General features: G+C 39.8%; 1 protein-coding gene across 1 annotated transcript in view; it reads right to left on the reverse strand.

The window, feature by feature from the left end:
• unc80 (unc80, NALCN channel complex subunit) overlaps positions 1 to 14538 on the reverse strand; it is a 1843891-nt gene that overhangs the window by 964649 nt on the left and 864704 nt on the right. The window lies entirely within an intron of this gene.

The following is a 14538-nucleotide window of genomic DNA, read 5'->3' on the forward strand; positions in this document are numbered from 1 at the left end:
AAACCAAGGCCTCCTCGGTTCCACAACATGGACAAAAACCAAACTGGTTCAGAGGACTTTAATGAGCATTCAGTAAATAGACAATCTAGATGGGCAGCAATAAGGACTCAAGAGTTTTATCCAAGTTGGATAATAACACAATAGGACAATAGGCCTTAGCAGAAATAGGAGCACCAGGTTTGGGAATTAATTTTAACAATACCATCTTCCAAAGGACAGGAAAAGTTGCCATGTTCAAATATTTATTATACAGTGCAACAAAGACAGATGGACAGAGTTTGTGTAGTCGCTTAGTAAAAATGCCCTAGAAGTTATCAAGTCCAGGACAGATATTATTATTGATTTTGGAGGTAGCCAAATCAACCTCCACCTAGCTGAAGCAAGGAGTGGATTCAGAAGTAAGATAGGCACTGTTGAGAGATCTAATTTGTTGTTGAATAGGAAGATCACAGCAGGGGTCATCTGAGGGAAGAAGTGCATCAAATATGGCATTGACAGTGCTAGTCCAAGTCAGAGTTTCATCATTGTGAGAGTCAACAGACTGGTAAATTTCTGGAAGGTGAACCTTGTTTCTAGAGAGACGAAGAACAAGACCCCAAGGGTCAGAATTACCTGAGGTTAAAACAAATGTTCTCAAAGTGGATCTTTTACTGTCCTTTATGGCCCTGGCATATTGCCTTTTGAGGTTGCGATATTCATTTTTAAGCTGCTCAACGTCTGCGGTTGGCCAGATCTTACAATGTCGTTGGAAGGACCAGCAAGCACAAAACACACGACAGCATAAGATGGACAAGGTTGTGACTCCACCACGGTGTTGGATGTTTAGGCAGTACTTTCCTCTTAGCAGCACGAGAGCAGGCCTTAAACAATGCATCCTGGACATATATTGCATAGTCAGACATACAATAATTAGCAATAATATTCATCATAGAGTCTGTGAATGAGAACTGAAGAGCATCATCAAAACAAGGCCATAATATGCGTTTAAGGGAAAAGCGGCAAAGGTCCTGCAAAGGAAAAGAAGTGTCTGCAGAGGAAGATTTAATCACAAAGGTAATAATACAGTGATCACTAGAGAAAATGCCACAGTTAACAGACCAGTAAAAAATAGACCAGTCAGAAACAGTGGTAGCATTGGCATATGCAGTCACCGTTATGTCAATATTACTCTCTCCAGATATAGAGCTGAAGGTACAAGGCATGTCAGGCTGGTCGAGAGTAACAAGGTGATGAGAGAGTAAGAAATCTTTGATAAGTCTGCCTTTAGCATCAGAGGAAGATGAGAACCAGAGCAAAGACTTTGCATTGGCATCTGATATGATGAAAAGGTGTGTGGAACCAACAATAACAATAACATTATCAAACCCCAGGGGCTCACATCTGGTGAGTATGGGCTTGGCACACCCAAGGTCCTGAGCTAGATATCATCATTCTTTTCTCTCTCTCTCTCTCTCTCTCTCTCTCTCTCTCTCTCTCTGTGTGTGTGTGTGTGTGTGTGTGTGTGTGTGTGTGTGTGTGTGTGTGTGTGTGTGTGTGTGTGTGTGTGTGTGTGTGTGTGTGTGTGTGTGTAACTCAGAAATTTAGTTTTTTTTTTGCCTGGTGCAGCAAAAGCCTCAGACTTCCTTGCACCATATGGCTGCTAATGATTATGATAATGAAAAGGTATTGAAGATAAACAGTGATATCAGAAGTAGGTGGACAGTATAAAGAAACTAGGAAATAAGAAGTGCTAGAGGTTGAAAAATGAATGCAAACAGCATGTTGTGTGGTAAGGCTATTGATTTTGACAACATTCAGAATAGTGTTTGTGATAACAAATGCAAAGCATGGCTCAACATGATCAGGCTAAATGACATGCATGGATAAAGGTTAGCCAGAAACTTTGCCTTGATGATAGTATGGTTCTTGAAGGGCCAGTATGTCAAATTGGTGAACTTCATCTGCAACTAAACGAGACTTGTGTGCATTAAGTTGAAGGATACGCAAGTCAGAAGTAATAGAGCCATTTGCAGTAGCAGAATGGTTATAAGATGCATTACTCATAGTTGATTCTTAATCTTATCAGTTCTTTAGCTCTTATAAACTCTGGGCATTGTGAATCTCGAACAGAGTGCCTGGAGTCCTTCTTTCTAGATTTGCAATTTGCACATATGGAGGTTCAAATTTACTTGGGCATTCACTAAACACATAGCCACACTTGGAGCAGTGACCACAAGTGGGAGAATCCTGTCAACACGTTGTAGTCGTATGGTCGAAGCCTAGGCAAGTGTAACATTTCGTCACCACCACAAAAGATCTAAATTTGTGGGCAGTAAACCCAATGTAGAGACACTCTAACTTGAAAATTAATTTATATAGCTGAGGAGAAATGCTAATGACCATTACTTTTGGATATAGACTTAGTGGTAAATCAAAAATACAATTCCTTGATAAGGTCCTCAAGCGTAATGTCTTACAGATTTTTGAAGTAAAGATCTTCAAGAAACTCTTCTTTGGATAAGGCCTTCTCCATGTCAAAAAAATATAAGGCTGGATCAGATTTTTAGGGGGTGATGAGGAGATCTCCACTTTAGACAAGGCTGGTATGGATGCAATCTTTGCTGCATCAGCCTCAGAGTCAGTTTCGATAACAATGCCCTTATTATGAGTAAGCCTCATAGTTTTTATTTTAATGTCCTTCGCATTTTCCTTCAATGCCTTGGTCACTTCTGATTAGACAGCTTGGCTTGTACCCAGATTAGAGTTTTATTCTGTCTTTAGAATAACAATATTCTGTTGAGCAGGAGCCGAAGTGGGCTTAGTTGCAACAGTGGTCACTGAGGAAGAGATGATCTTTATTTCAGGTGCTGGGGAACTAGGCAAACCATATATTACTTGAGCATAAGTCAAGCTGGAGAAATCAAGAGGTGTAGGAAGATAGACATGTTTTTCATTTTCTTCCAGTTTAGTCAGAAGCTTTGCATTTTCTAAGAGAAGTTTATTTAAAGCATGTTCAAGGCCAGCCCAGTACCGAAGGACATTTTTGGACATTTGTTTAGTAATTTTGTTAAATTCATTAAATAAATAACCCTCAAGATCCTTATGTAATAGTTCTGCTTAGTGGAAAATTAGCAAATGGTATAAGTGGGACCGGTTTTGGAAATTCTACTTTCAGAAGAAATATCGTTGGTGTGCTGATCCAACATGGTGTGTTGGGTCAGCGCACCATGAGGATGTAGTAGATTGCTGCAAAGGAGTGTCATAAGTGGAATCAGTGCTTATAGAAACATCAAGTTGAGGCTGTGTAGCAGAAGCACGGTTATCAGGCATGGAAGTATCACCAGTGGAATCAAAAGCAGTCTCACAGACAGATGGAGAATGTGCAAGTGAGGTACAGGTGTCACATTGAGAATTTAATGACTCAATTTCTGAAGATCCTAACTTCTTCAGAAGACTGAAAGGTTGCGCATTAGGAGAAGCAGTAATGTTGTCAGAAGAAACATCACAAGAAGCATCATTATTATCAGGGTCAGTTGCTAATGGCAAAATTAGCTGTTTCTTGATTTGGAGGGGACTCCCCGACAGTTTTGTTCATAGACATTGTTCACAGTCAGTGAAGTAAATTAAGAGAAGTAACAAGTAGTATTTCTTGATAGAATATAAGTAATATGATAATATTTGTTTATTAATTTACTAAGTTGTTAGTTAATTAATTTATTCAGTAACTTTTAAATCAAGAAAAGCTTTTTAACAAGAAAACCCTAATAGTTCTTCAAACAAGTGTAATGGCTTTAACGAAACTGCTCACAGTTGCTATATGGCAAGATATTTATATAGCCATATTGTTTTTTACAAGTTCAATATTAAAGTTAAAACTATGCTGAACTGGAAAATGTTAGAAAATATGTTGGGTTTCAGCAGCCAACTAGAAAGGGGGGGGGGAGAATTCACTACAGCAGCAGCAGCAAGTAAATTCCTTACCTACTGTACAGTCTTCTTGACTCTCTTAGAATATTAAACCTTTTAGGGTTTTTCTGTGGCGAGCATTGTCACTGTTTCACACTGCAAGGAGAAAGGAAGTCACTGCCACAAGCACTCTTTCATCAAGGTCAAAGTTCAGAGTGGCAAAAGAAAGATGATAAGAAAGCACTTGCAGAGCAGCATGGTGACAGGACACTGGTCAGCAGTAGCAATGCAGAATTTAAGATTAAAAATAACTTACTTTAGGAGCAAGATTTAAGGAAGCAATCAGACACCAAGAACAGTGACCCAGCACCAGGTACAGCATAACCAATTAACATAGAGTTAAAAAAAAAAAACACTTAGAATAACAAATAGACACGAGCACGAAAAGAACATGATGTCACACATCCAAATAAGTGGGATTAGGATAACATTGTTCTTTTCAATCTCTTGGTTTAGTGAGTTGTTTTTAAATTAAATTTAGACTAAAATCAGGTCTCAGAGAACTGAGCAGTAAAGTAAAGTGCTCAAAGTAGTAGGATTACTTTTGTTCAATGGAACAACTTCCAAAGGCAGTCTTCATCGCCGAAATCACAAGACGAATCGGAATTATGTCCTCCGATGAATTAGCATTATGTCATCTGGTTACTTGTGCTCTTTTTGTGACGCTAGCTCTAGCAAGATATGGTACAGCCGTAGGAGATGCCTTTGTGGGCCTTTGTTCAAAAGAGTATGAGGAAGTTAAGCACAAACTTGGTGTTCTCGTGGGATTATATGATTAAAGAATAGGAGTGATACTCTTGAAGGATTAAAAGACAGAGAACCAGCAAGCACTCAGCTGTACAGCCCAATACTAGAGCCAGTGTTCCAGCATCAAACAGCACAAAAGACATCCGCCACAGCAGAAATCCTTGGCCCCACAGGAAGGAGTTATATATGGTAACCTGATTTTCGGGGACACATGAAATATATTGTGCAAATTGGGCTAGTGGAATAGCACATGGTAAGGCTCCAAGGGATAAAGGTGATAGCATTGTAGAGCAGCTGTCACTTTTTTAAAGCACAAAATGTAATACTGTTGTACACATTGGTACTAATGATATTAAGGGTAGGAGGGTTTAATTAACAATTACAGAGCAATGTTCAGAAAAAGTTGAGATAGGATTGAAACTGAAATTGTGTACAATCCCAATCTAACACGATAAGAACCATGTCAATCAATTTGGCCCAGGATGACTGTGCTTGTTAATAGGAGAAACTATTTTTAAAGAGATGGAAGACATTTAAATAGAAAGGGTACAAGAATATTAGCTGATGTTATTGAGGCAGTGATAGGTGGATAAGAAAACTGCTGGATTGGGGAATATATGGACTAATAGATTAGCAATAGCTGCAGGCAGAGATTAAAGTGATTGTTTCAGAGACTGCTGGGAGCACAAGTAAACACATGGGTTGTGTTAGGGTAGATAAGAATAGGACCAGGTGCATGTATACTTACATATACACCAATGCTAAGAGTTTGGTAAATAAATTTGATGAATTTGAAGAATTGCTCAAAACATCAAAGGCAGATATTGTTGGGATATCAGAGACGTGGTGTCACACAGATATAAGGAATGCAGAACACTGGAATTTGGGGAGTACAATGTGTACAGGAAGGATAGACAGGATAGGAAGGGAGGAGGGGTCATGCTATTAGTTAAGAAACACATAAAATCCAAGGAAGTGAAGCCAGTCGACATCACTGGCCAGTGCAGTGTTGAGTCAGTTTGGTGTGACATGAGCATTGGGAGATCAAAATCAAGAGTAGGAGTGTGCTGTAGGCCTAATGACTCTGATGAGTATAATAAGAAACTGTACAGGGATATAGAGTGGGTCAGTAAATCAGAGAGTCTTATAATGGGGGATTTTAATTTCCCAGATATTGACTGGAATTTGTGGGTTGGTCACTCACACACTAGCAAGGCTTTTATGGATTTATTGGATGATTGTTTTCTACATCAGCATACTCTTGATATGATTATCAGTAGTGATTCTTTATGGATTAAGAATCTGCAGATGAAGTAACCACTAGATGGCAGTGATCACAGTGCGTTAAATTGGGATTTACTCAAAGAGGAAACTACCATCAGGAATAAAGGGAAGAGGTGAATTAAAGGCTACTACAGTGGTCTGAGACAGTATTTAAATTCTACACGGTGGGACCAACTGATGATGTTACCAACAGCAATCCAAAATGGGAAGCATTCAAAGAATTTCTCTTGGAGCTACTAGGCTTTACATACCAACTAAGAAATATTGTTCAAGATTTAGGCCTAAATGGATGTCAGATGAACAAATGAGACATATGGCAGAGAAGAAAAATGCATGGGATACATATAAATTAATGGGTGACATGGAAGCCTATGATAGATATAAGCTGGTTTGTAACCAAGTCACAAAGGAGGTTACGTAGGCAAAGGCAGATTATGAGAAATCTTTGGCAAAGGATGCAAAGAAAAACAGCAAAGAGTTCTTTACCTATGTAAACTCTAGAAGGAAAGGGATGAATTAGACTAGTCCAATAGATGTTGATGGTTCAACTGTTGATGATCCTTATCAGGTGGCTAACAAACTAAATGAGTATTTTGCATCTACATTCATACAAATGAGACATATGGCAGAGAAGAAAAATGCATGGGATACATATAAATTAATGGGTGACATGGAAGCCTATGATAGATATAAGCTGGTTTGTAACCAAGTCACAAAGGAGGTTACGTAGGCAAAGGCAGATTATGAGAAATCTTTGGCAAAGGATGCAAAGAAAAACAGCAAAGAGTTCTTTACCTATGTAAACTCTAGAAGGAAAGGGATGAATTAGACTAGTCCACTAGATGTTGATGGTTCAACTGTTGATGATCCTTATCAGGTGGCTAACAAACTAAATGAGTATTTTGCATCTACATTCATACATGAGGAGTTATTCAGGGAGGGGAATGCCAGAGGTGAATTAAACTCTGGCAGTGAGCTAGATGATTTTGTAATAACTGAGAGGAAAGTGGAGGAGAAATTGTTGAAGATAAACATAAAAAAGGCAGACGAGGTGGATGGGATCTATCCAGTTATATTAAAGGAGGCGGGAAAGTAACTAAGCAAACCTTTAGCCATAATTATGAGGCCTTCTTTGGAATCAGGGGAGATACCCATGGACTGGAGATTTGCAAATATGACCCAAATTCACAAAGGAGGATCAAAGGCTGACACAAGTAATTATAGACCTGTGAGTTTAACTTCTTTTCCTGGAAAATTAATGGAGGCGCTGGCTAAAGCAGCACTGCAGGATCATCTAGACAAGACTTCAGTTATAGCTTGGACACAGCATAGTTTTGTTAAGGGAAAGTCTTGCTTGACCAATCTGATTGGATACTATGATGTGGTCACAAAGGAACTGGATGCAAGGAATAACTTTTATATCATATATTTGGATCTTAGAAAGGCTTTTGATACTCTTGCACATGGAAGACTTCTGAACAAATTGGAGCAGTGTGGCATTGGAGGCAAATTGCTGCTATGTATAAAAGGATGGTTGAGAGGGAGAAGACTGAGAGTGGTAATCAATGGACACTGCTCAACATGGACTAATGTTATTAGTGAAGTCCCTCAGGGTTCAGTGTTGGGTCCATTGTTGTTTTCTGTACAGTCAGTCCTCGTATAGCACGATAGTTGGGTTCCTAGAAACCCTCGTGCAATGCAAAATCGTGCAATTTAAACAACAGGCCCTATGGGAAAAATAGGGTTAAGTGCCAACCACCCAAGATTGAAAACACATTTGTAACCAAAACATTACCAAACACAATAAATAATCGTAATATTTTATTACGTAATAGTCGTAATAAAATACTTACATATTTTATTACGACTATTACGTAATAACATATTGCTAATGCTTTTGCTTCTATCATAAGCAAACTTGTTTTATGTTTGATTTTCTATCCAAACAGATGACAGCCATTCCATCTCTTCCAATTCTTTGTGTCTTAATCTAATGGATTTTAATTACACTTTGAGTTGTTCCTGCTATGAAATTTGCTTTTATTTTCTCTGCATTCTTTGTAATTCTCGGCGTTTCCTCATTTAGGTCTGGAGCACGTGCAATATCACATGGTCTTTCATTTCGCTCAAAGCGTTTCACAATTTCAGATTTTTTCTCTATCGACAGAGGTGGAAGACCGGTGTCATTTTGGCCATAAACGCTAGTATGAGGCCACTATAAATTTTCCCGGGTAAGAATTTTTGACCCAGTCCGCCTCTGTTTATCGATATTGCTTTTTTTTTTTTTCTCTCTCTGAATCTGCAGTGTCTTCGCCAGAACGCTTCATTTCAGACCTTTTAAGTATTTTACTCATTTTTAGGGAATAAAGCACGATTACAAAACGAGGAGGCATGCTTGATACACATAAACAAAGCTGCGCGCATGTAGCAACTGAATAAACAACACCGTAAAGGCAGAGATACACTATTAACACCTCACATTTTACTCGAGCACATTTCTAGGGGTTACTACCATAAAACAATAAAAACAATTTCCAGTTGCCTTACTGCTCGTGGAATCTTATAAACTGGTAGTAAACTCAATCTAACGTATCGAGTTTAACGGATCAACTCTGTGCTACTACACTGACAGTGGTAGATAATGAAAAGGACTTGGGATTAATTGTGCAGGCAGATATGAAGTTTTCTGAGCAGTGCTAATGGGCTGCAAGAGTAACTCATGGTGTCTTGTCAATGATTTACAGGAATATTTCTAGCAGGGATAAGGAGGTGATTATTCCCTTGTATAAGGCAATGGTCAGGCCACACCTACAGTACTGTATACAGGTCTGGAGGCCTCGTTTCAAGAAGGATGTAGAGATGATGGAACGAGTACAGAGAAGGGCAACAAGATTAGTGAATGGAACAAAGGGGTGCTCTTACGAAGAAAGGCTTAAGTTTTGTGAATTAGTGTCTGGAGACTAGGCACCAGCGAGGTGATCTGATAGAGGTGTACAAAGCCTTGAATGGTTTGAGCATGCTCAATGCTGATGGGATTCTTCCTCTTGCTCAGAATAATCACCTGAGAGAGGCATAAATTGAAATTGAAGAAAGACAGATGTAGGATACATGTGCGGAAATTTGCCTTTAGCCAGCAAATGGTTGGTAGGTGGAACAGACTTCCATCCCTTGTCGTGGAAGTTGACAGCCTAAATAAGTTTAAGGGTCAGCTGGACAGGTATTTCGAACGAACAGAGGGGTGAAGTGGAAGTGGTTATTTTTTATTTATTTATTTTACTTTATTTTTTTTTGGCTTATGCTGCATAAGCTTGCTTTCTTGCATCAAATGCCTCTACTAATGATAATGCTAATGCTAAAGTTTGCAGATGATACAAAGGTGGGCAGGGTTGTTAATGAACTAATGACAGTATGCTGCTGCAACAGGATCTAGAAAAGTTGAGCAGATGGGCTGAGAGGTGGCAAATAAAGTTTAACATTTATAAATGTAAACTATTACATATGGGAAGCAGTAACCCTAGTGTAACGTATCAGCTCTGTGGTACTACACTGACAGTAGTAGAGAACGAAAAGGACTTGGGGATAATTGTGCAGGCCGATATGAAGTTTTCTGAGGAATGCAGATGGTCTGCAAGAGTAGCTCACGGAGTCTTGTCAATGATGTACAGCTGGACAGTGCAGTGTTGAGTCAGTTTGGTGTGACATAAGCATTGGGAGATCAAAATTGAGAGTAGGAGTGTGCTATAGGCCTAATGACTCTGATGAGTATAATAAGGAACTGTACAGGGAAATAGAGTGGGCCAGTAAATCAGAGAGTCTTATAATGGGAGATTTTAATTTCCCAGATATTGACTGGAATTTGGGGGCTGGTTACTCACACACTAGCAGGGCTTTTGTGGATTTATTGGATGATTGTTTTCTACATCAGCATGTTCGGGAGGCAACTAGAGGGAGTAATACTCTTGATTTGATTATCAGCAGTGATTCTTCATGCATTAAGAATCTGCAGATAAATGAACCACTAGGTGGCAGTGATCACAGTGTGCTGAAGTGGGATTTACTCAAAGAGGTAACTACCATTAGGGGTAAAGGGAAGGGTTACTGCTTCCGTAAAGGCGACTACGATGGACTGAGACAGTATTTAAATTCTATACAGTGGGACCAACTGATGATGTTACCAACAGCAAATTCAAAATGGGAAGCATTCAAAGAACTTATCTTGGAAGCTACTAGGCTTTACATACCAACTAAGAAATATTGTTCAAGGTTTAGGCCAAAATGAATGTCAGATGAACTAATGAGGCATATGGCAGAGAAGAAAAATGAATGGGATACTTACAAATTAACACATGACACAGAAGCCTATGATAGGTACAAGTTGATATGCAACCAAGTTACAAAGGAGGTTAGGCAGGCGAAGGCAGATTACGAGAAATCCTTGGCAAGGGATGCAAAGAAAAACAGCAAAGAGTTTACTTATGTAAACTCTAGAAGGAAGGGGATGAATCAGATTGGTCCACTTGATATTGATGGGTCAACTGTTGATGATCCTGCTCAGGTAGCTAACAAACTAAATGAATATTTTGCATCGACATTCACACATGAGGAGTTATTCAGCAAGGGGAATGCCAGAGGTGTATTCAACTCTAGCAGTAAGCTACAGAATCTTGAAATACCTGGAAGTAAAGTGGAGGAGAAACTGTTGAAGATAAACACAAGAAAGGCACACGGGGTGGATAGGATCTATCCAGTTATATTAAAGGAGGCAGCAAAGGAAGTAAGCAAACCCTTAGCCATAATTATGAGAGCTTCCTTGGACTCAGGGGAGGTACCCATAGACTGGAAATGCGCAAATGTGACCCCAATTCACAAAGGAGGATCAAAGGCTGACACAAGTAATTATAGACCTGTGAGCTTAACTTCTGTTCCAGGAAAATTAATGGAGGCACTGGTTAAAGAAGCACTGCAGGATCATTTAGACAAGACTTCAGTTATAGCTCAGACACAGCATGGTTTTGTTAAGGGGAAGTCTTGCCTGACCAACTTGATTGGATACTATGATGCAGTCACAAAAGAACTGAATGCAGGGAATAACTTTGATATTATATACTTGGATCTTAGAAAGGCTTTTGATACTGTTGCACATGGAAGACTGCTACACAAATTGGAGCAGTGTGACATTGGAGGCAAATTGCTGCTATGGATAAAGGGGTGGTTGAGGGGGAGAAGACAGAGAGTGGTAATCAATGGACACTGCGCATCGTGGACTAATGTTATTAGTGGAGTCCCTCAGGGCTCAGTGTTGGGTACATTTTTGTTTTCTGTATTCATAAATGATATTGATGATGGTATATCAAGCTTAATGTCGAAGTTTGCAGACGGTACAAAGGTAGGCAGGGTTGTCAAGGGCACTACTGACACTATGCTGCTGCAACAGGATCTGGAAAGGTTGAGCAGTTGGGCTGAGAGGTGGCAAATGAAGTTTAACATTGACAAATGTAAAGTACTACACATGGGAAACAGCAACCCCAGAGCAACGTATCAACTCTGTGGTACTACACTGACAGTGGTAGAGAAAGAAAGGGACTTGGGGGTAGTTGTGCAGGCAGATATGAAGTTCTCTGAGCAGTGCAGACGGGCTGCAAGAGTAGCTCATGGAGTATTGTCAATGATATACAGGAATTTTTCCAGCAGGGATAAGGAGGTCATTATTCCATTGTATAAGGAAATGGTCAGGCCACACCTAGAGTACTGTATACAGGTCTGGAGGCCTCATTTCAAGAAGGATGTAGAGCTGCTGGAACGAGTACAGAGAAGGGCAACAAGATTAGTGAATGGAACAAAGGGGTGCTCTTACGAAGAAAGGCTTAAGTTTTGCAAATTACAGTGTCTGGAGACTAGGCACCAGCGAGGTGATCTGATAGAGGTGTATAAAGCCTTGAATGGTTTGAGCATGCTCAATGCTGATGGGATTCTTCCTCTTGCTCAGAATAATCACCTGAGAGGGCATAAATTCAAATTGAGAAAAGACAGATGTAGGATAGACGGGAGGAAATTTGCCTTTAGCCAGCGGGTGGTTGGTTGGTTGGTGGAACAAACTTCCATCCTTTGATTTGGAAGTTGGTAGCCTAAATAAATTTAAGACGGAGCTAGACATATCTTTAGATCAAACGGAGTGGTGAAAAGCTTTTTTTTTTTTTTAGCATTAGCATTAGCATTAGCAGAGGCATGTGATGCAAGAAAGCAATCTTATGCAGCATCAGCCAAAAAAAAATAAAAACAACCACTTCCACTTCAACCCTCTGTTCGTTCGAAATACCTGTCCAGCTGATCCTTAAACTTATTTAGGTATCAACTTCCACAACAAGGGATGGAAGTCTGTTCCACCAACCAACCACCAGCTGGCTAAAGGCAAATTTCCGCACGTCTATCCTAAATCTGTCTTTCCTCAATTTAAATTTATGCCCTCTCAGGTGATTATTCTGAGCAAGAGGAAGAAACCCATCAGCATTGAGCATGCTCAAACCATTCAAGGCTTTATACACCTCTATCAGATCACCTCGCTGTTGCCTAGTCTCCAGACAGTGTAATTTGCAAAACTTAAGCCTTTCTTCATAAGAGCACCCCTTTGTTCCATTCACTAGTCTTGTTGCCCTTCTCTGTACTTGTTCCAGCAGCTCTACATCCTTCTTGAAATGAGGCCTCCAGACCTGCCAGTCTGCATTGCTCAGAGTACTTCATATCTGCCTGCACAACCACCTCCAGATCCCTTTCATTCTCTACTACTGTCAGTGTAGTACCACAGAGTTGACACGTTGCTCTGGGGTTGCGGTTTCCCATATGTAGTACTTTACATTTGTCAATGTTAAACTTCATTTGCCACCTCTCAGCCCATCTACTCAACCTTTCCAGATCCTGTTGCAGTAGCATAGTGTCAGTAGTGTCCTTGACAACCCTGCCAACCTTCGTATCATCTGCAAACTTGGACATTAAGCTTGATATACCATCATCAATATTATTTATAAATATAGAAAATAATAATGGACCGAACCCTGAGGGACTCCACTAATAACATTAGTCCACAATGAGCAGTGTCCATTGATTAGCACTCTCTGTCTTATCCCCCTCTCAACCATCCCTTTATCCATAGCAGCAATTTGCCTCCAATGCCACAATGCTCCAATTTGGGCAGCAGTCTTCCATGTGCAACAGTATCAAAAGCCTTTCTAAAATCCGAGTATATAATATCAAAGTTATTCCCTGCATCCCGTTCTTTTGTGACTGCATCATAATATCCAATCAAATTAGCATTAGCATTAGCATTTAGCATTAGCATTAGTAGAGGCATTTGATGCAAGAAAGCAAGTGTAAGGAACCATCCTTACAATAATTTAATAAAGTTTTGTTAAATATTGGGAGAATTAATTGTAGTGTAAATAGTTAGTTTTCAGCTCAAATATCATGGGTTGGGAAACACTGGAATTCGAAGGTTATTCCAGACACTCCCAGTTAGTTATATCTCGGTTGTAAAGGATTCCTTAAGCGAGTAAGTAAAAGTATAATAGACCGAAACAAATCCCACTAAGACAGGAGCATATACTCTATAGAAAGGGCACTGAGTGCGGGAGTGGCCCTCTTAAAGATTTCACGGTGCGACTCTAGCAGGTGTGGGTGAGGTAGTAATGGATGTGATTGTGAGGTCACAAAGAAAGCCTGAAACTTTCTTAGTTGACCGGAACTTACGTTTATTTTTCTCGAAAGTGCCCGAAATTTCCAGACCAACGGAAGTTCGGACACAAAAGGATGGAAAAAGACGCCCACGGAAATGAAAGGAGACGAATAAGAATCACGAAGGAAAGGATGTGGAAGTCAACGATTGGCCAGGAAGAAAGCGGAGGGATTTTTGAGAGAACGTAGAGAAGGGTCTGGAAAATTGATACTGAGGAGATTCGAGGAGTTTTTCTGAGGAAGGAAAGTCGTCGTCTAAGTTGGAGTCGTGGTCTAAGTCCTGGGGTAGATGGAAGTTGTGATAAGAACTCTGCGTACGACTACAATAGGAAGGAATGTTCACCTGTAGACATTGAAGCAGTATGGAAGGAGAAAAGAGAAACACACTCTGAGAATTCTTTAGGCAAAGAATAATCAAATGAGCAGTCGAACGACTGGCCTACTAGGAAAGCACCTCAGTCCACGGAAGAAAAAAATGCCGACTAGAAAGGAATATAGGATCCAGATTTAAATCCAGCCGCGCAGTACCCTGTAGGAAAACATCAGAAAGATTACCGTGATCCCGGATGGGAGCCTTCCGCATTCCAGTACACGAAGGGCAGATAGGAAATGAATCCGAGCAGGGAGAAAAGTCCAGACAATCACGTAAGTGTTAGGAAGTTTACTGAGAATAAATGTACCTATATTAATAAGGGAAGGACTATAGGAGAATGCTATATAGTTAAGGAGGGATGTCTAAGTGATGAATATATGTATATTATTATTATTATTATTATTATTATTATTATTATTATTATTATTATTAGCCACATGGTACAAGGAAGCCTGAGGCTTATG

The sequence above is a fragment of the Mastigoproctus giganteus genome, chromosome 7 (genome assembly GCF_048544385.1).
Source record: "Mastigoproctus giganteus isolate SK-2022 chromosome 7, ASM4854438v1, whole genome shotgun sequence".
Lineage (NCBI taxonomy): Eukaryota > Metazoa > Arthropoda > Arachnida > Uropygi > Thelyphonidae > Mastigoproctus > Mastigoproctus giganteus.